The sequence below is a fragment of the Pseudophryne corroboree genome, chromosome 2, assembly GCF_028390025.1.
Source record: "Pseudophryne corroboree isolate aPseCor3 chromosome 2, aPseCor3.hap2, whole genome shotgun sequence".
In the NCBI taxonomy this organism is placed as follows: Eukaryota; Metazoa; Chordata; class Amphibia; order Anura; family Myobatrachidae; genus Pseudophryne; species Pseudophryne corroboree.
In genome coordinates this window covers 269,736,224-269,758,361 of record NC_086445.1, presented here as the reverse complement: position 1 = coordinate 269,758,361, position 22,138 = coordinate 269,736,224, and the positions used below count along the sequence as shown (strand labels likewise).

At 43.5% G+C, this 22,138-nt stretch overlaps 1 long non-coding RNA gene across 1 annotated transcript; it reads right to left on the bottom strand.

Annotated features, from left to right (window-relative positions):
* Nucleotides 1–3,986: 3,986 nt before the first annotated feature.
* On the bottom strand, nucleotides 3,987–5,007 carry LOC135050716 (uncharacterized). The gene is made up of 3 exons (XR_010241761.1): nucleotides 4,936–5,007; nucleotides 4,647–4,859; nucleotides 3,987–4,073 (listed from the first exon to the last, which is right to left on the bottom strand). It is a non-coding gene; the product is annotated as an uncharacterized LOC135050716 (long non-coding RNA).
* Between the last annotated feature and the right edge of the window lie 17,131 nt (nucleotides 5,008–22,138).

The window sequence follows — 22,138 nt, the reverse complement described above, 5'->3', positions numbered from 1 at the left end:
ACTTCTAAAATTGATGAACTTGTTTTGAACAATACAGTGATGGGCAACTTTGGCACTCCAGCTGTTGTTGAACTACACATCCCAGCATGCCCTGCTCCTGTTTTAGCATGCCAAATAGCAAAATTGTAGCAGGGCATGCTGGGATGTGTAATTCAGCAACAGTTGGAGTGCCAAAGGTTCCCCATCACTGCCCTATGCGATCCCAAAATATTTTTTAAACTTGGCCCATACTGTAAAATGATTTTAAAATATATAAGGAAAAGTAAGCCTCCGAGATTGGCTTATTCAAGACTGATTAGATCTAAAAAAACAAGGAGGAATGGCAGTCCCTAGTCTAACAGACTATCATGTCACTTGTCCAGTGGCATAACTGCAGGGGGTGCAGAGGATGCAACTGTTATGGGGCCCACTCTCACACATATTTAAATACAACAAAAATTGAGCACGCTCATATCATCAAGCGCTGAAAAAAACAATAAAATCAACCCTTCCCTTATATGTGTGAATATTCTTAAAGGAATGGTTCTTCAAATGCTTCAACTTTTCAGCTTAAATATTTCCTCGTGTATCGCGCAGTATATGAAAGAATACAAAATAATACAATGGTATAGATTATCGATTTAAAGTTCACAATACACCCATATGTTAGGGATTAGGTTTGTGAAATTGTACCTGGTCAACCGCCACTGTCTTCCTAATTTAATAGTTGACGTACATTGGGGATCCACGTGTAGTGGAATAAGAAAGGATGTGCTTCTATTCTTCCATTATGTTTCATACCAGAACTCACAATGTGCCCAGATTTATGATAACATGTAAAGATATCTTTTCCACATTAAGTAGGATGAGCATACCCCAACTCACAATCTATGTATGTATTCAGATATATCAAGGTTTCTTTTGATGGTTCTAGAATAGTTAGCATAACCCCACTCACAATGCAGATGGTGCTTTGGGTCACGTCAAGGGGGTATATTTACTAAGCTCCCGATTTTGACCGATTTGGTGTTTTTTGTTCAAAGTGTCATCTCGGGAATTTACTAAACTCAAATCTCGGCAGTGATGAGGGCATTCGTATTTTTTTTACGGCTGTGTTGTAAAAATACGAATGAATACACCATCGGTCAAACGCGGCTGTTTAGGTATAGAACTCGGTCATTTACTATGCATTCGTATTTGAAATCTCTACTGTGAAAGAGCATTTGCGGTCGTAAAAAAATACAATTCGTAAAAAAAAACACGGGAAAAAAGTAGACCTGCTTTTGAGAAGCGTGTTTACATGTGTTCCGACTTCATCATTAATCACACCTGCATTTTTGGCCCTTTAAAAGGTGGGCCAGCACATTTGCCAAATCAATCACTCTGAAATGGCTGCTGCCGTGTGTAGCAGTGAATTTGGTTATGCTGTGGGATTCCTGAGACTGCTCCATGAGGCTACAAGAAACCAGGGCCAGGAAACTGAACATGGTCAGCAGGATGTACAGGTGCCGCGAAGGCTGCGCAGGCCTCGGTTTTTTAGGGGGCGTTTGAACTTAAACGCATTGGCCGATGACCAGGTCATACAGATGTTCAGGCTAAATAGGACCAACATTTTCCGTCTGTATGACCTAGTCAAACTGGACCTAGACCCTGAGACAGCACGCTCTCGCTCTGTCTCAGGCCTGCACAAACTCCTGGCTGTGTTGCACTTTATGGCTACTGGCAGCTTTCAGGCTGTGACAGGCGATGTAATAGGAATCTCACAGCCCACCTTTTCAAAATATTTAAATCAGGTGAGGCAAACTATACATACTCCTCTATGCCCCATTTCTGTATTGTGTAATGTGAATTTATAACAGTATATTTGAACAAAGTGCTTAAGACACTCACCTTATATTTTTGACTGTACACTCAGGTTTTGGATGCATTTGAACCCCACATAGATGCCTCTATCTACTTCCCTACCCAGGAGTCTCAGTGGCATGCAGTCAAGGTAGCTTTCTATGAGCTTGCTGGCATGCCAAATGTGCTGGGTGCCATAGATTGCACACACGTTGAGCTGAGACCACCTAGGGGCAGGCAATATATTTATATAAATAGACATTTTGGGCAATCAACTAATGTCCAGGTGGTTTGTGATGCAAATCTCAAAATTATGAGTGTTGTTGCGGGTTACCCTGGCAGCTGCATGACTCCTTCATCCTCAGTCAGTCATCCCTCTTTGATACATTTGAGGCTGGAGAAATGACGGATGGCTGGCTGCTGGGTATGTACCAAGTATTTGTGTTTAATTTTGTGCTTTCCTCAACCTGCACATTATGTTAGCACTGTGTTTGTGCATCAATATTTTACAATGCTGCTAATCTCTGTTTTTCAGGTGATGGGGGTTATGGCTGCTACTCTTGGCTTCTGACTCCATTGTCCACCCCTGATTCCCCTGCTGAACACATTTACAATCATGCACATAAGTCTACGTGGAATGTGATAGAACGATATTTTGGTGTACTGAAATCAAGGTTTCGGTGTCTGGATAAGTCTGCCGGGCTTTTGTTGTATAGTCCCTTAAAGGTGACAAGGATTGTGTTCTGCTGCTGTTTTCTTCATAACATGTGTTTGCAGCAACATCTGCTACATGATGATGATGAAGAAAACAGTCAGCAAGCAGAGGAGTTAGAAACATCTGGCGACACTGTGAGTACAGATATAGGGAGGCAGGTAAGGCAAGATCTGATTTTGGCACATTTTAGTGGTAAGTAAATTTGCCTGTGTGCTTTGTATATGAACAATTAAGGCACACCAATGAATTTTCTGTAGTAATGTGGCTCTTGCTCCCTCTTGAGCTAGTCAGCTGAGTGTTGTTTATTTGCTTGATATGTGTTTATGTCTAACTGTTGGGTATCAGTTACTTAGCTATTTGTATAGCGTTTTTGGTTAGTAATTATGTGTTTATAATGTTAAGTTTCTTTTTCACATTTAAAGGTAATGTTTGCCACAATACTACATAATAATTTAGTATGCACTAACAACCATTATTGTTTAGCCTATTGTTTGTGTTTGTTGTGTGTCGACTTTCTTCTAAAGCTGTGTTTGAAATATGTTACCTCATTAGCACAACATAATGGACATTGAGTAATGTGTGCCAATTAGCCAAACATACATTGACTAACACCAAGCTTACAAAATTGTTTACACATAATTATGGCTGTGATGTGGTAAACGTTCATGTTAGTAATGATGCTAGAATATTCCCAACACATGTGAGTGTTAACTCTAAAACTTTTCCTCTTACACTGACAGTTCTTTGCACACAACACATTGCACATCAATCACTTTTATTACTGTACAACATGTGTTTTCATTACAAATAACTGCTATTGTGTAGACCTAGTTTTGTCAACAATGTGTCTCCAGCTGCAGGGTGGCCTATTTCTTAGGCTGTTCTTTGGTGGGTGACGTGGGTTTGGTTTGGGCAGTGGAGCGGGTTCGGCTTGATCTTCGAACTGGTGATGAAATTGGGGTCTGTGTAGGTGTGTTGGTCCCTGAGCTGGAACCTTGTTGGTGTTGTGCCAACAAATTAATATTTTGACTGAGGTTAGCCAGGGTTGCCGTAAGTTGTGTTGTGGCTGTTGTGTTGTTGTCTATGATGCGACACATGGTTTCTGATATAATTTGATTACTTTGAATTAACTGAATGAGGGCCTGTTGATGGCGGTGTTGCTCATCCATTATGCGCTGAAAGGTAACAATAAGTTGGCTGTTATCTGCTCTCATCTGCTCCATACTGTTTGCGACTCTGCATAGCTGGACATTGAGCCTGCTTGTGTTTCTACACAGTCTCGGGAGATGATGGGGCAGACAGGCTAGGTATTGGGTGTGTGTGCGTAGGCAATCAATATTCTGTGCCTGATGTTGGTTCCATGTTACCCAAAATGATGGTTCAGGTTGTTGCGGGGGGGTTGTTTGGCTCAATTTTGGGTGTGGTGACATTTGAGGTGGCGGGGTACTTGGTTGGTTAACATCTATTGCTTGCAGATGGAGGGTGTATGTTTCCTGTTCAGATTCCTGCTGGGCTTCCGGGGGCATGATGTCTGGTTCTGTATGGGGTTTAAGGGGACAACATTTGAGTGTATTCGAAAATTATGCTGGTTTTGATATTTAGTTTAACTTTCTAGACTTGTTTGTCAAACTTTTTTCTAAAGCAAATTAGGATGTTCACCAAGACTCGTATACACAATCAAAAAGGCCAATTATGTTGGTTTTTATGTTGACAAAAATGACTTCAAAATAAAAGTGGACACATGTTTGACAAATACCACACTTACGAAACAAACACACAGAGGTACAAAGTTTACACCATGAAAAAAAGTGATTTGTCACCCGCCATATCGTACTTGCATTAAAATGTCAAACAGTAAATGACAATATGAATTCTATCACCATTGTGAAAGGGTGTGAATCTACCTGAAGCTCAATATTTTTACTATTCAAATAAATAATGACAACACAATACTACTGTAAGGCTCAAGAGAACACTCTAAATTTGCAAAAATTTTTTAGTGGTTTTTCGATTTTAACAATTTGCAAGCCATGTGCTTGCTGCTGTGGATAAGTACTAGGATTATTACATTTTTTGGCTGATGTGTAATTTGTGTTTTGTGTTTACTCACCAGACAGCTGAGGGGAATGTGGTCCCGGTGATTGAGTACTCTCCAAAATGTGTTCTGGTGGCAGAGGCAACACAGTTGAAATACGACGTGGGGGTGTGCTTAATGCTGGTGTTGGTGCGACATCAGGATGACGTCTCTTGCTAGGCCTGCTCGTGTGGCTGCCAGACCCCTGTGAAGGACGTCTTTGTGGACTGTGATGCGATGTTGAAGTTCCTATGGATTAATGCAAACATTAGATTTTTTTGTTTTTTTGTGGTGTCCACATTAACAGGTGTCATTTTTGCGTTACCTGTATCGCCAGCATCCACAGCTCTTGACAGTGTTGCTTGTGTTCTTGAAGTGGTGGCTTGCTTTCGTACTGTAAAAATGATACATTGGTGTTTATGACCTTTAATTACAGTATGTACTTTTGTAAGCAGCAACATTAAGTGATGTGGACATATGATTACCATTATGGGTACAGTTTCTAACAATAAATATTGAAACAATGGGTTGCTTCATTTTTTGTAAACAGGCTAATGAGGTTCCATTTCCAAAGACAAAAACATAGCCAAGTAGTCTAATTTTCCATGGCCAACAGCTGAATATACACACACATGTATTACCATATATTTTACATTATTACATTAATGAGTAAATTTGAAAATAAAATTATAAAAACCGAAAAATTAGACATTTTTATAAAAATAAAACATACAATACTTAGCCATCTACACTAACATATTGGCCACAAAGACAAGTAAAATACAGCAGACATTAAACAAAGAAACAAAAAAAAAAAAACATTACTACCTAACGCCTCACTATACAAACACAAAATATATAAAAAAAAACCACAAATAGATAATCAATTTAGAACATAAAAATATATTAACAATACGATATAATTTTTAAAATACTAATTAGACATAAACACATATGCAGATATAACAGATTTGTAAAAATAAACTCACCATCAGGCCTAGGACGATCCGAATCCCGCACATTAGTCGCACCAACAACTTCATGCGGAATAAGGGTCCGCACAGGTTCCTCCCACTCCCGATAAGACGCTATAAAGGGATGGCCACCCCCTGTTTGCCTGGCTGACTTAGCCTCCTTTGCCATCTTGGCCTTGACACGTCGCTTGATGTCGTAGAATCTCTTCCGACACATGTCCTCGGTCCTCTTCACCACACCCTCACTGTTTACTGCCGCTACTACCTTCCAACACAGAACAGTTTTCCTGCGCGAAGGCACCTTGGCCGCATCACGCCCATACAGCTGGCGATGATGGCGCATCAACTCATGCACCAAAGCCATATTTTCCGCAAAGCTAAATTTAACATTTCTGCCCGTCTTGGTAGTGGTGCGTGGCTGCGGAGCAACACCACCATCACTGTCACTATCACTCGAGGCCACAGCAGCAACCTCACCCTCCTCCACCTCACTAACCTCCTCCCCCTCACTCACCTCCTCCACCTCACTCACCTCTGACTGGGACATAATAATGACAAACAACAAATAACACTAATAAAAAAAAACACAAAACACACTCCTCCACTACCACTGCACACCAACCACACACACACACACACACACACACACACACACACACACACACACACACACACACACAATGACAATAGACTGAAAGTAAAATGCACAAACACTAAAAATGACACAAACTTTTAAGAGACTACACAACAATTACCACAAGACTACTTACACACACAATACAGCACTCAACAATTGCAAGAAACCTCCAAAACCGACCAACAAATCACCAACTCCAAAACACCAACTTCCTCTCCCCTCTCCACTAGCTAAACCCACGAGGTGCGGCTGGGTGGGGGCGTTTTTATACTAATGAGCACAGACACTCCTCCATGACAAACACAACCAATCATGGACGAGTGACGAAAACGAAAGTAAGAAAATAACGCGGCCGGGAAGGGTCAAAACACTGCCGTGGAAATTAAAGATACAAATTCGTAAAAAGACCAACAAAATACGGCCGAAAAAACAAGAGTCGGCCGCGATCACATAAAATATATTACGAATGACATCGACATCGGAAAATACGAAAACACAAATTACGAACGCTTTGTAAATGAGTCGTAAAAAAAACAAAAAGTTGCAAATTCACACTACCGATGTCAGTCGTGTTTCAACTTCAAACAAATTCTGAACATTACGAATCTTAGTAAATATACCCCAAGGTATCTTTCAATGTCCACATAGCCAAACGATGTATAAAAATTAGGTGATTTATTTTCATAAGAATAGACAGTTAAAAAATTCCATAAAAAATACACAGCTCCATGAAAACATATACTGGAGCAATGATCTACACAATCTCACCAAAGGAGAGGGCCACTGGTAACTGACACCTGATCGGTCGGGTTCCAGATAGTCCTTCTCAGTCAGGGTCCCAATGGTCTAAGACCAGGTATCACAAAGTATAAATGCTCCTCTCTGCTACCAACGCGTTTCGATCTTAAAAAGATCTTCTTCAAGGTGTTGTCGAGTCTTATGGAATAAATCCCTTATTTATTATACATCGTTTGGCTTTGTGGACATTTAAAGATACCTTGACATGACCTAAAGCACCATCTGCATTGTGAGTTGGGGTACGCTAACTATTCTCTCTCCCTAACACTCTCTTGCACGTCTCTCTCTCCCTGACATGGTCTCTCTCTCACTGACACTGTCTCTCTCTTTCTCGCTGACACTGTCTCTCTGCTATGCGTTTTCGCACAGCTGCGATCAGATCTGAACTACGCATGCGTATGCACCGCAGTGTGCAGGCGTGACGGACCACAGCAACAGGGATCGCCAGACAGTAACGGGATGGTGCAAAAAAAGCGATCGCACGGGTGATCGCAAGGAGATTGACAGGAAGAGAGCATTTGTGGGTGGCAACTGACCTCTTTCAGGGAGTGCCAGGAAAAACGGAGGAGGGACCAGGCATTTGGAGGGAGGTATTCTGACGTCAGCTCCGGCCCCGATCATCGCAGAGGCTTAGTAAATTCTGGGATGAGCAGAAAATGCACAAAATCAGTTTGTGCAGCTCTGGTACACATGCGATCACACACTTGCGCAGCAAAAATACACTTCCCCCGTAAGCGGTGACTATCTGATCGCAGGGTTGCAAAACTCGCTGCCCAGCGATCAGGTCTGAATTAGGCCCACTATCCTTTCCACAGTGACAGACAAATATTTTCCTGACTGTCATTAATATACTACCATTTGGCAACGATGATCCCTAAGAACAATACATTCTGCATTGCAATAGGCAGAAATTATTCTTATTATGCTGACAGTAAAATACCAATGCCATTTGCTAGAAACAGAGGAGGGTGGCTTTTTATAGAAAGAATGGTGTTGATAAAGGATAATGTCTTTATTCATCACTTTCATTGCTCTTCCTGTCATTTCACAGCAAAAAAAGATAAACAGGATATTTATTCAGAAATACTATGGCTAAAAATTCCAAGAGAGAGCAGCTTATTTTATGTCCCCACGTACAAACTAACCTTTTTATTTATGTAATTATTCATTCACAGATAATACTAATGCTTACTATTTTTATGAATAAATAACACAAAAATCATCTTAAAAACCATAATGATAGCTTTCAAATAATGTAGTGCTTCTGCTGGGTACAGTACTACTTAAGTTAGCAGTAACTATGACTTCTCAGGGATAAACATGTACATTTTTACAAGTGTAACACACTAGATTAATGTTTTATACTTCAACAGATCTCTCTAGTTACCGTTATTCTAACGCAGATTCTTTTCTTCAGGCTGAGAGGTGAAGGTAAGTCATTGTCTCAGGCATGGGGGTTCAAGGTTGGCCAAACAAAGCAACCTTTATTAAATAATAGGGTCACACTTACAAGGCAACAGGGTAATCCATGTTCTTAAGCAGGTAATACAATGCGAGCACGGTGTCCAAGTACAACGAACGATAATAAAAGTTTGTTATTACAAATAATTGTTCACAGTTGCAATTTGATTACGATAACTATGGACACCAAAGAGAAATTTATTGCACTGAAACTGTTTCTGTCTTCCTGCTGTAAATAAAGGCTGGTTAACAATTCAATTTTAAATACTACTTAAGTACCCAATAAATGATTTGCATCCTCTTTTATTCAATGTTTACCAGAGTTGGCCAGGTACAATAAGTACGTGTACACACTTTAACCTAAAGCACACTGTGTCAAAGTTATTCATTTCTGTACTAATGGAAGCAGGATGGGTGTCCTTTTGCCGACAGTATCACTTAACGCCTGAATCCTGTACCGACGGAGCTGTGTACAATGATCCGTTGGTCTTGTATGTCGCAACCCCGAGCCTGGTGTATTAAACTGTGTTATTTAAGAAAAATATGATGTTCTACTTGATCCCTTTTCCAGCATCAAGCAAGAACCGTTGCTACATATATATATATATATATATATATATATATATATATATATATATATATATAATGTGTACAGCAGCGCAGCACTCCAAGCGTCTTGGAAAATCATACAGTTATAGGCATGATATCATTAAGGCAACGTTTCAGTGCCCTTTAATAACATGGCACTTTCATCAGATATAGAGTGAATCGTAACATACAACTTACCTACTGTATATAGCAGTCTATCACCAATGAACACGCTGCTCTGGGGGCGGGACAGGTCTCCTGGCCAGTCGGCGCCTCATCAGTGACATCATCAGCAGATGAGTCGTCTTCATTCTCCCCATAACCACGGTTACAAGAGACACAACATACTGAACATCGTAATACAGCAATAATAACAGTATTGTGCCAATCAATGTTTACAGCGCACATAAGGCAAACATGACTACATTACAAGTAGAGATGTGCGGCGGACACTTTTTGGGTTTTGGTTTTGGATCTGGATCTCCGCTCGTGTTTTGCATCTGGATTGGTTTTGCCAAAACCACCCTTTCGGGTTTTGGTTTTGGATCTGGATGTTTTTTGTAGAGATGAGCGGGTTCGGTTCTCAGAGAACCGAACCCTACCGGACTTCACGTCACGAGCCCGGATCCGAATCAGGCTCAGTTTTTCCCGCCTGACTCGGAAACCAGAACGAGACAAAACTTCATCATTCCGCTGTTGGATTCTCGCAGGGTTTGGATTCCATATAAACAGCCATGTATCGCCTTCATTTTCACTCCGGCATTGGAGAGTGTAGAGAGAGGACATGTCTCCGTCCTCAGTGTCCGTGTCTTATGCTGCATCTGTCCAGTCACAGTGGTTGTGTCCAGTGCTGCTGTATAAGTACAGTCCAGTGGTGCTGTGTTGTGCTGCATCAGTCCAGTGGTGGTGTCTTGTGCTGCATCAGTCCAGTCACAGTGGTGGTGTCCTCTGCTGCCATATGTCCAGTGCTGCTGTATAAGTCCAGTCCAGTGGTGCTGTGTTGTGCTGCATCAGTCCAGTGGTGGTGTATTGTGCTGCATCAGTCCAGTCACAGTGGTGGTGTCCTCTGCTGCCATATATCTAGTGCTGCATTGCAGTGGTGCTGTGTTGTCCTGCATCAGTCCAGTGGTGGTGTCCCTGTGTTGCTGTATATGTCCAGTGGTACTTCCGTATATGTCCAGTGACACTGCCGTATATGTCCATTGATACTGCCGTATATGTCCAGCGGTACTGCCTTATAAATCCAGTGATCCTGTCGTATAAGTACAGTGATCTTGCCGTATAATTACAGTGGTATTGGCGTATAAGTCCAGCCAGTGATACAGCCGTATATGTCCATTAATACTGCTGTATATGTCCAGCGGTACTGCCGTATAAATCCAGTGATCCTGCCATATAATTCCCATAATAATATATGAATGAACATCAGTATAAGATAAGGGACAATATTAAGGTACAACTTATGTCAATTATACAAAGTTAGATTATTACCTTTCTATCTGCTATTGTGTCACATCCTTTAATAATTTGTTGTATGTATTGTCACATAGGAATATATATCTGTGACAATAGGCAAAATTGTGCAATAATTGTGTAGTAGAATAGGTACCATAAAATGTTAACACACTTATAAAAACACAATATTGAATAAATATGACACAGCAAACCTGTTTTTAATCGATATGATCTTTATTTGTTTTAAAAAAATTCGTAGATATTTTTCACATCACTTTTTAATTGATTAATATTAAAAATTACATTTTAATACCAACTCAGTTTCTCTCTATAGTGCGCCAACCAAGAGACAATCTTTCTTTATCTTCTTGTTACCTCCTACTTTATTGTCTATGGCAGCACCCCCAACGTATGACTACAAATTAAAATTACAATACATATGAAAAATGGGGAATTCACACTATTGGGTATATGCAATTCTGCCCGAACTGCGTCTTTTTTTCGTCCGTTTTAGGATTCGACTGTACTCGACAGCCGAAACCCTCCGCCCGGGACCATGAATTCGACATATGCAAATAAAACGCATTCGACACTCCCCTTGTCGAATAGCGGACCAATCGTCGAGTAGTGGGCGTCCTGGATTCGACTTCCCGCCGTTTTGAGCCCTTTATTAGGGCTTGTTTGCTGCGTGCTCAGCAGCCATTTTGTGGACCTGCAGAGTGGAGGAGAGGTGCTGCAGAGCTAGCAAATTGGTGTTGTTTGCTGTGGTATTGTTTGGACACCCAGCAGGCTTTAATCCAGGACGGACAGGAGGATACCTGTTACCCCGGAGGAGAGTCGTTTTTGGAGCGATTTCTACATTTGTAGGTAAGTACACGTGGTCTGGCGTTGCATGTATGTGTTTGTGTAGTGTGTGTGGGGGGGGGTTGCCATGAGGTGTACATGTGGTGTTGCTTTGGGGTGTTTGGGGTATGTATATGTGTGCAGGTATGTGTATAGCTCCTGCTTGTATTGCTGCATGTTTTTTTGAAAGTTGTTTGTTTGGGGGTAGTTTTTCACGGTTTTTTTTTTCATAAGTGTTTTTTGGGTCATGCTTTTGCATTGGTGTACCTCCAGCATGTGCAGGAATGCTTTTTGGCTTGTTTGGTGTGATTTTAAAGTGTGTCGGTATCCAACATGTGGTCGACATGTGATGTCGTTTGTTCACAAAACATGTTTTTTTGCTCATATTTTAGCACTGGTGCATGCCTGCACATGCTGGAGGTACTTTTTGGCTTGTTTGGGCTGACTTTGACCGTGTCGGTTTCTGCCATGTGGCCGACATGTTGTGTAGTTTGTTTCCAAAACATGTTTTTTGCTCCTAGTTTAGCACTGGTTGACCTCCAGCATGTGCAGGGATGCTTTTTGGCTTGTTTGGTGTGATTTTAGAGTGTGTCGGTATCCAACATGTGGTCGACATGTGATGTCGTTTGTTCACAAAACATGTTTTTTTGCTCATATTTTAACACTGGTGCATGCCTGCACATGCTGGAGGTACTTTTTGGCTTGTCTGGGCTGACTTTGACTGTGTCGGTTTCTGCCATGTGGCCGACTTGTGGTGTAGTTTGTTTCCAAAGCAAGTTTTTTGCTCCTTTTGTAGCACTGGTTGACCACCAGCATGTGCAGGGATGCTTGTACGGGGGTTTTGGCTTGTTTGGCTGTGGTTTTTTTCTAATTTTCAATTTTTGTTGTTGTTTGGTCCTGCTTGAGCACTGGGGTCCCAGCAGCATGAAGTGTGGTTGCATGTAATTTTGTAATGTGTGTTAAATTTGTAAAAATATTTTTTTTTCTTTTTACAACAGAGATGTCCAGGGACAAGCGGCCCCGATCCCCCACCCCTCAGAAGTACTTTCCCTGCACAGCAATGAGGAGTGGGAGCCGACCCAGGAGGAGGATACGACCGAACAGGCATCCAGTGACCAGCCGCGGTCGTCAAGGGACCAAAGACAGAGGCAAAAGAAAAAGAAAAGGCCTAGACAGGTAAATACTGACAACACCTGCAGACACAATAGCATCCAACTTGACACACCCTAGTTTGCGCACTGCCATGCACACCTACAGTTATCTTTGCGCACTGCCAGGGATACTGACACTCACAGGTACATACAGATCTTATTAAATGCATGTTTTTTTTTTAATCCCTAAAGGCAAGAAGCCAGCCAGAGGATCAGTCGGAGGAGGAAGCCTCTGGTGAAGACACAGGACAGAAGAAGCCGCGTGGACCCAGATACACTGAGGCGGAAAACTGTGCCCTAGTGGATGGCGTCGACAGGTCCTACGACGTTCTGTATGGACAAAGGGCACAGACCACAGCAGCTAAGACCAAGCGAAACATCTGGGATGCCATCGCGAGACAAGTCACTGCAGTATCTAGAAACCGCCGGAGCACCAGAAACTGCATGAAGCGGTACAGTGATTGCCGCAGACAGACCAAAAAGAAGATGGGGATTCAGCGCCGACATGAGACCGCTACGGGAGGTGGTCCGGCTCTCAATCTGAAGTGGCTACCCTGGGAGGACGTTATTAAAAGGCGCATGAACCCTGCCATGGTCCAAGGAGTTCACGGAGGTGTGGACTCTAGCCGTCCTGCTGGCTTTCCCGAGGAGGAAGAACCGCCCAGAAGATGGAAGACGGCGGGAGACAAGCAGTCCAAAAGGAGGCCTGATGGTAAGAATACTTCCAGATGAGCTGCACTAATCCTTTTTTTTTTATTTATTTGCTAATGTGTTTGTTCTTTTTCCCCAGATACGCCTGCCCAGAGGACATCACCTGCGCGCAGGACATAGGCAGCGCGCGGACCATCACCTGCGCAGCAGGCATCGGCAGCAGCGCGCGGACCATCACCTGCGCAGCAAGCATCAGCAGCGCGCAGATCATCACCTGCGCGCCACACATCGTCAGCGCGCAGAAAGTCACCTGCGCGCCAGACATCGTCAGCGCGCAGACCTTCACCTGCGCGCCAGACATCAGCGCACAGAACGTCACCTGTGCGCCAGACACCGTCGGCAACCACACCACCAGCTGGGCGCCTAAGTACATCTCCTGCGCGCAGGCCATCACCAGCTCGTCATCTCTCCAGGAGCTCTGGCACTGTGACCGAAGAGCCTCAACAAGACACTACCCTTGTGGACCCATCACCCGAACTGTTTGAGTCTACAGGGTTAACGGACGAGACTTTTCTTGGGTTTGAAGACAGCCGTGCAGAAGTATCCAGCCAGATCCTTGAAAAGTCTCCAGAATTGAGGACAACTGAAGCTCCTGGAGCAGCGGCACCACCGGATGGAGAAGGTTTGTATTTTTTTTTGGGGGGGGGGGGATGGGAGGGGTGGGGGGGTCACCATTTTTGTATAGTTTATTAACTTTATTTTTTTTTTCTTTTGCAAACAGAGGTGCCACGGACCAGCAGCGGACTGGCATCGGGGAATGGTTCCTTCTTCAGGCTGGATCTCCTACAGGATTCGTCGGACGACGAGGTGGAAGTGCAGCAGCCTGCTGTTTCTACATCCCTGTGTGAGTAAATATCGAATTGTGAGCCTTCAAACAAATGTGTGTATACTAATTTCTAATTTTTTTTTCAGCTGCACAAATGCAATTGGTGGCAGACGAACAGGAAGGGCGGGATCCCTCAAATGTTCAGAGGGTACAAACCCTGGCAGCAGAGATGAATGTCAGCCAGGATAGTTTTCGTGTTGTCGTTGGAACCAGACTGGACGCCATTGAGAGGACAATGGATAAGATGGCAAACGGTCTGCTTGAAATGCAAAAGGCTCATGCCGACAGCACGGCAGAAACGCAAAAGACCAGACGAGAAGATCACAGGGAGACTATGGACATCCTTCACATTCTGGCCACATTCATCAACCAGCTGGTGGAGAACACATCATGCCTGGCACACAGCGTTGACAACATGTCGGAGAGCCATCGACATTCCGCATCCAGCCAACAGATCATTGCATCCACACTGCAGATGATGTACGATAAGCTCCCAGAGCCAGCTCATCAACACGCTGGTGAACCACCACTTCCGCCATCACTAGACACATGGACGCCTCCTTCCCTTCCTCCACCACCATCCAGGTATAGACGGTCACAGCTGTACCAAGGATATACAGGGATGTACCCCACCCACCAGATGCCTCCACCACCAACACCGGCTGCATCATCTACACCTGCACGGCCACCGAGGCCAAGTCAACACACTCCCCAGCCGCCCAGGGCATCGACGCCCCATCAGGAGGAAGAAGAGGATCTGGACTGACAACCACCATAAGCCCGGTCGTATTGTTTTATTTACTCTTATGTTTTTCATGTATCCCTTTCTCCCCCTCCCATTAGTTTTTTTTTTTCTTAATAATGTTATGTTTGTGTTGGGCTCCCCCACTCTCGACCGGATACTACCAAGGAGCTTTCTGTCTAGGCATACATGCGCGGGCGTGTATGCGGGCGCGTGTGGTAACGGATGAAAGCTCCTTGTGGCTACATGTATGATGGGCCAAAGAGCTATTCTGATACCACTTTTTTTTTTTTTACAAAAAAACTCCTTTTTGTATTGGTGTACAATAGGCTTTCACTGTTGTGTGAATTTACTATTCACTAGTGTTTATTTTTGGCTTATTCATAGGATTGGGTGGAAAATTGTAGTGGACGGCGTAGTTCGTGTTGCGCGTACCAAGGTGAGTAAAGCCATGTTTCAATGTATATATTCAAGAAACTTTGGACCGCCTGCCCTTGTGGAACCACACAGCCCAGCAATGGGTCATGCTGGGCTGTGTGGTTCCACAAGTGCAGGCGTGTCAAAGTGCTGACCACTGACACCACTATTCCACTTTGGACCGCCTGCCCTTGTGGAACCACACAGCCCAGCAATGGGTCATGCTGGGCTGTGTGGTTCCACAAGTGCAGGCGTGTCAAAGTGCTGACCACTGACACCACTATTCCACTTTGGACCACCTGCCCTTGTGGAATCACACAGCCCAGCAATGGGTCATGCTGGGCTGTGTGGTTCCACAAGTGCAGGCGTGTCAAAGTGCTGACCACTGACACCACTATTCCACTTTGGACCGCCTGCCCTTGTGGAACCACACAGCCCAGCAATGGGTCATGCTGGGCTGTGTGGTTCCACAAGTGCAGGCATGTCAAAGTGCTGACCACTGACACCACTATTCCACTTTGGACCACCTGCCCTTGTGGAACCACACAGCCCAGCAATGGGTCATGCTGGGCTGTGTGGTTCCACAAATGTTCTTTGGAAAGAAATGAACATGACATCATTAGTGTCTTTACTTAATATGGATTTTTTTTCACAGATATCTACACAAGAAAAGAATGTAAAGAAGAACAAACACTACTTTTTTTTGTTTTATTGCATTTTATTTTTTATTCCAAAATAAAATACAATTATATTTCTTTAATACATTTTTAAAATGAGAAGTTTTGTGTTTTTCTTTAAATTATTAGTAAATAAAATGTAATATATGAGATGCAGTGGTATTAGGTTGCCCATGGTACAGCAGGAAAACTTTCGTGTCCCTTTTCATCCATGATGATCCACGCCACTTGGGAAGGATACTCCACAAGACCTGTGGAAGAGAATAGTATGAAGTTCCAGGTATTGGTAATAGTGTCACCCTTCTATGGAAAAGACAAGGTACAAGCAACACTTTGACACAAGCAGGTTAGAGCGGCCTTTGTCCCAAATGCAACCCTCCGGCACTTGAGAAACTACACATCCAAGCATGCCCTGACACAGCGTAAGCATTGCTGTCAGGGCATGATTGGATGTGCAGTTTTGCAAATGCCGGAGGGCTACACTTTGGACATGCCGGGGTGACTTGGACAGGAGGGAGTTTTGGGCAATACATCTCACCTGAGGGGGGTTGTCTGCTACATGGCGGAGGTCAAGGACTACATCACAAGTAGGTCGCCCATGGTACATCAGGGGAACTGTCGTGTGTCTTCACATCCACGCCACTTGGGAAGGATACTCCGCAAGACCTGTGGAAGAGAATAGTATGAGGTTCCAGGTATTGGAAATAGCGTCACCCTTCTAGGAAAAGACAAGGTACAAGCGACACTTTGACACAAGCAGGTTACAGTGGCCTTTGTCCTAAATGCAACCCTCCGGCACTTGAGAAACTACACATCCAAATATTCCCTGACACAGCGTAAGCATTGCTGTCAGGGCATGATTGGATGTGCAGTTTTGCAAATGCCGGAGGGCTACACTTGGGACATGCCGGGGTGACTTGGACAGGAGGGAGTTTTGGGCAATACATCTCACCTGAGGGTGGTTGTCTGTTACATGGCAGAGGTCCAGGTCCACATCACAAGTAGGTTGCCCATGGTAGAGTTGGATAAACGGGCCCAATATTTGCGGCAACCCAACAACAGGAAAAAACAGGGGGTAACAGGTCGTCAACAGGACGAAACTTGGAAAACAGGCCTGGGAAGCTGCGTCAACAGGACGTAAAACTCTGAAATACATAAATAAAGATTTTTCATTAGAATATTACAATCTCAGTTTACACGATAATACAAATGTTACAAGTATACTTACAGGCAATGGAAAAAAAGCTTTGAATCAATGTCCGTCGGGAATCATCTCCTTCGTCCATACCCACCGGTAGAGCAGAAGAACGGTTCCCGCGTCGGAAAGCACTGCGACGAATAGTCACCGACAAACTGTTTGCGACACATATGTTGTGTAAAATGCAACATGCATTTACCATGCCGCAAACCTTTGACGGTGAGTACAAAAGAGCACCACCGGAAGTGTCTAAACATCTAAACCGGCTTTTAAGTACACCGAAGGCACGCTCAATTACTTGACTCGATGCTTTGTGTGTCTCTTGGTAACTTTTTTCTGCTCTACCAACAGGATTAGACAATGGGGTCAAGAGCCAAGATTTGTTGGGATAACCCGCATCGCCTATGGAAATGAAAAAAATGGTGGGTAATATACAAAATAAAAATAAAAAATAAAATTAAATTAAATCAATTAAAATAAATACCTAACAGCCAGCCACCCGGGATGTTTCCTGTTTCGAAATTGTCAAACAGCGATGACTGACTTAGGATGAAGGAGTCGTGAGACGATCCAGGAAATCCCACAAAAATATTCAAAAATTTCATGTTGACATCACAGACCGCCTGTATATTCATGGAATGGAAATGTTTTTGGTTCCGAAAACATTCTTTTACGAATTCCGTGGCGGTCTGATCTGCACGTGGGTACAGTCAATCGCGCCCAGAACATTGGGAAAATTGTATTTGGTAAAAAAGCCTAATTTGATCTCACGACATCCGCTGTCCGTATCTGGAAATGTGATGAACTGGATCGTCAATTTGCGGAAAGCCCTAATGACCTGGGTTATACACAGCGCGACAGTGTCGACTGTGAAAAACCGCATATTTGAGACAGTGTAGGCTGGAATGTGCCTGACGCCAAAAAATGTAACGTAGCCAGCAGTTTCTGGAAACCGCTGACTGCGCGATTGGTCCGTGCCCGAGGTTCCAGGTCGGCCTCCAACAGAGCGTACAGCGAATATATGTCGCGAGTCGATAAGCAATAATTTTGAATCACCTCAAACTCGCTGAGATCCTCCAGTTCACGCCTAGTGCAATACTGGCGTGGATGTGGAAATGAAACACGCACTACTGACTCACCCAATGCAGACATTTGCTGACTTTGACAAACAAACAAACTGTAGCAGCGCTAATGAATAATTATCACATAAGATTAAGGTAAAAGTATATAACAATTTAATATATTGGCAATTTCTGCCTAATAAACAAAAAAGTGCACAGCTAGTATACTTAAAAATGTTAAAAATAACTTGGGTCTCATTTGTGAAAATGCCTTTGGTAAGCAGTCCGTTCCTATTACATGAACTGGATAAGCAGATGAACAATTGTGAGTAAAGACTGACTGCGCAGTCTAACCATCCAACTTTACCCGTGCCGCTAGAGGTGAAGTCCCTTGGGAATGATTGTGGTATTGTACATCCAAACGGGTTTCCTCAGTATGATGCGGTGTCCTTTTGTTAAAGGTGATAATTGGCGGGATGTTGGAAAGCTTTGAAAAAGCTGTAGGTTGTACAGTGAAACGCGTCAGGAGTCATTGCATTGGGTCATCATCTGCCATCTTATTGCCTATATCCGGACCAGAACTGGACAATTACTGCTGCAGATACACGGAGTAAACAACTTTCCAACATCCCGCCAATTATCACCTTTAACAAAAGGACACCGCATCATACTGAGGAAACCCGTTTGGATGTACAATACCACAATCATTCCCAAGGGACTTCACCTCTAGCGGCACGGGTAAAGTTGGATGGTTAGACTGCGCAGTCAGTCTTTACTCACAATTGTTCATCTGCTTATCCAGTTCATGTAATAGGAACGGACTGCTTACCAAAGGCATTTTCACAAATGAGACCCAAGTTATTTTTAACATTTTTAAGTATACTAGCTGTGCACTTTTTTGTTTATTAGGCAGAAATTGCCAATATATTAAATTGTTATATACTTTTACCTTAATCTTATGTGATAATTATTCATTAGCGCTGCTACAGTTTGTTTGTGTTTTGCCTTTTTGGGTGTGACTACCCCATTTGAATTAGCAGCAGCATTAGAGTTGCGGCAACCTACAGCGCCCGATCCATTACCTATTGGTATATTTTCTTGCATTTGCTGACTTTGATTCTGATGTTCACCAGCCCTTTCTTCCTCCATGCTTGCAGCCAGCATGAACATCACAATCTGGTCAGAAAAAGGCTCCATTATTGTAGTCAGTACAAAAATAGGATTGTGTTTTAAAACGCAGGGATTGTCCTAAAAAAACGATTCCACAAGAGAGCTGACTGTAATGGCTCCTCTCCCATGAGTCTCAAAAACGGGAGTGAGGAGATAGGAGGGGCTTTGCAGAAGTGTATCCTGGGTAAAACTGTGGAATCATGGGTACATTTCCCTCAGCAGAGTGAAGAAAAAAATATTCTTTTAAAAAATCAATTAAATAATGCTTGTGAGTCAAAAAAAGACAAACCAAGTAGATAATCCCTTCAAATATAAATAGATATGCTATTAGCAATCCAAAAAGCAAAAAAAAAAATGTAATTTTTTTTTATTAGATCCCGCCAGCAAAGTGAGGCGGAAGGAAATTGACGAAATTGCTGTCGAAAAGCACTGTTGTCGAATCGACATTCTTCAATTGAATATACTTTTGTCGAAAAGCCGCATTTTGACCATTGCAGACATGTCGAATTTTGAAAATATCGATGTGAAAAATGTTGAATCTGAAACTGAAGGAATTTTTACGAAAAGTACTGTATTGCATTGACTAATCCAATTCGACATGTTTTTTTTGGCGAAAATGTCCCATTTTTCGACTTTTGCGGCAATTCGACCGCAATTGCATATACCCATATATATTTAATGAATTGCTAGTTTACCATTGACTTGTGCAGAGGATTTTCCCTACACAATGACAGTATAATTACAGTGATCCTGCCGTATTATTACAGTGATCCTGACGTATAATTCAAGTGATCCTGCCATATAATTACAGTGATCCTGACATATAATTCCAGTGATCCTGCGGCATAACTCCATTGATCCTGCCGTATAATTGCAGTGATCCTGCCATATAAATCCAGTGACCCTGCCGTATAAGTCCAGTGATCCTGCTGTATAATTACAGTGGTATTGGCGTAAAAGTCCAGTCCAGTGATACTGCCATATATGTCCAGTGATACTGCCGTATATGTCCAGTGATACTGCCGTATATGTCCATTGATACTGCCGTATATGTCCAGCAGTACTGCCGTATATATGTCCATTGATACTGCCATATAGTCCAGCGGTACTGCCGTATAAGTCCAGCGGTACTGCCATATAAATCCAGTGAACCTGTCGTATAAGTCCAGTGATCCTGCCGTATAATTACAGTGGTTCTGGCGTATTAGGCCAGTCCAGTGAAACTGCTGTGTATGTCCATTGATACTGCCGTATATGTCCAGCAGTACTGCCGTATACTGTACAGTATGTCCATTGATACTGCCGTATATGTCCAGAAGTTCTGCCGTATAAATCCAGTGATCCTACTGTATAATTCCAGTGATCCTGCCACATAATTACAGTGGTACTGGCGTATAAGTCCAGTGATCCTGCCAAACAGTTACAGTGGTACTGGCGTATAAATCCATTCCAGTGATACTGCCGTATATGTCCAGCGGTACTGCCGTATATGTCCAGTGATACTGCAAAGCAGATTACTGAGGCCATAACAACTATGCTGGTGTTAGACGTGCATCCGGTATCCACCATTAGTGCAGTGGGACTGCAGTGCCACCCCTAGATAGGCCAGATATTTGTGCCGCACACTTGTGTCACTTAGCTTAGTCATACAGCTACCTCATTGCACCTCTTTAACTTCTTCATATTATGTGCTGTTTGGGTTCTATTGTTTTTTAAGTGCCATCCTGTCTAACACTGCAATACCACTTCTAGATGGGCCAATTGTTTGTGTCGCTTAGCTTAGTCATACAGCTACCTCATTGCACCTCTTTTTCCTCTTTGCATGATGTTCTGTTTGGGGCCTTTTTTATATCTGCCCTCCTGTCTGCCACTGCAGTGCCACTCCTAGATGGGCCAGGTGTTTGTGCCACACACTTGTGTCGCTTAGCTTAGTCATTGTTATGATTCCAGCACTCTGGTCAGAGGAGATCTTATGGCAAGGACCGGAGCACTGGAACGGAATACTGGGGAAGGGAGCAGGACAGGAAAATAGCCCCTGGCGCCCTAACTCTGTTGTCTCACCCGTGTTATCAGAAATCCCCTGCGAGACTATGGTTTCTTGAGCCCTTGGCAGCCGCGTTTGAAGGGCGGATTATGTCTGCCCAACTTCGATGCCCCCCGGTCTTAATGAGAGACAAAGGGAAACCCGAGGGTGATAACAAGAGGCCCTCTAACTAAACAACCAGGCCAGGGGCTAAGCAAACTCAAAACTATAATATGTGCGGAGAAACCGCCAGGGAAAAGGACAACCAAAATATCCACTTGTCCAATTCTCCTACCCGGCACCGCCGAGTACCAGAGAGGACTTGTGGAAGCGGAACCCTCCGCAAATGCTCCAAACGCAAAATATAAAAGGTAAAGCGGCTGAGCCGCAACACACGGCAGAGCCGCAACTCACGAACACCACTGGATATAAAACGGTGATCAGTCAGGACTCCAGGAAACCAAACGACCTCTTGGGATGAGATGACAACTCCCGAATACCGGACTTCTGAGGACTGGAATGACCGGATACAGCAGGACTGGAAACAGACTCTCAGCAAACAAAGGCAGCATGCAGGAAGCTATTACCGGCGTCTGTGAGAAGCCCTGGGAGTGTATTTAACAAGGAGTCCTCCAATCAGCTGCTAAAGGCTGATTAGAATAAATGCCGTGCAGCTGCCTTGCTGCACGGCCAGAGAGCAGGTGAATATCTTAATTTCCTAAAGCCTAGCAACGGGGAACGCGGTCCGCCAGTGGCGTCCCCGTTGCTAGGGTCCGTGCGGCTCAGCGCGCCCGGC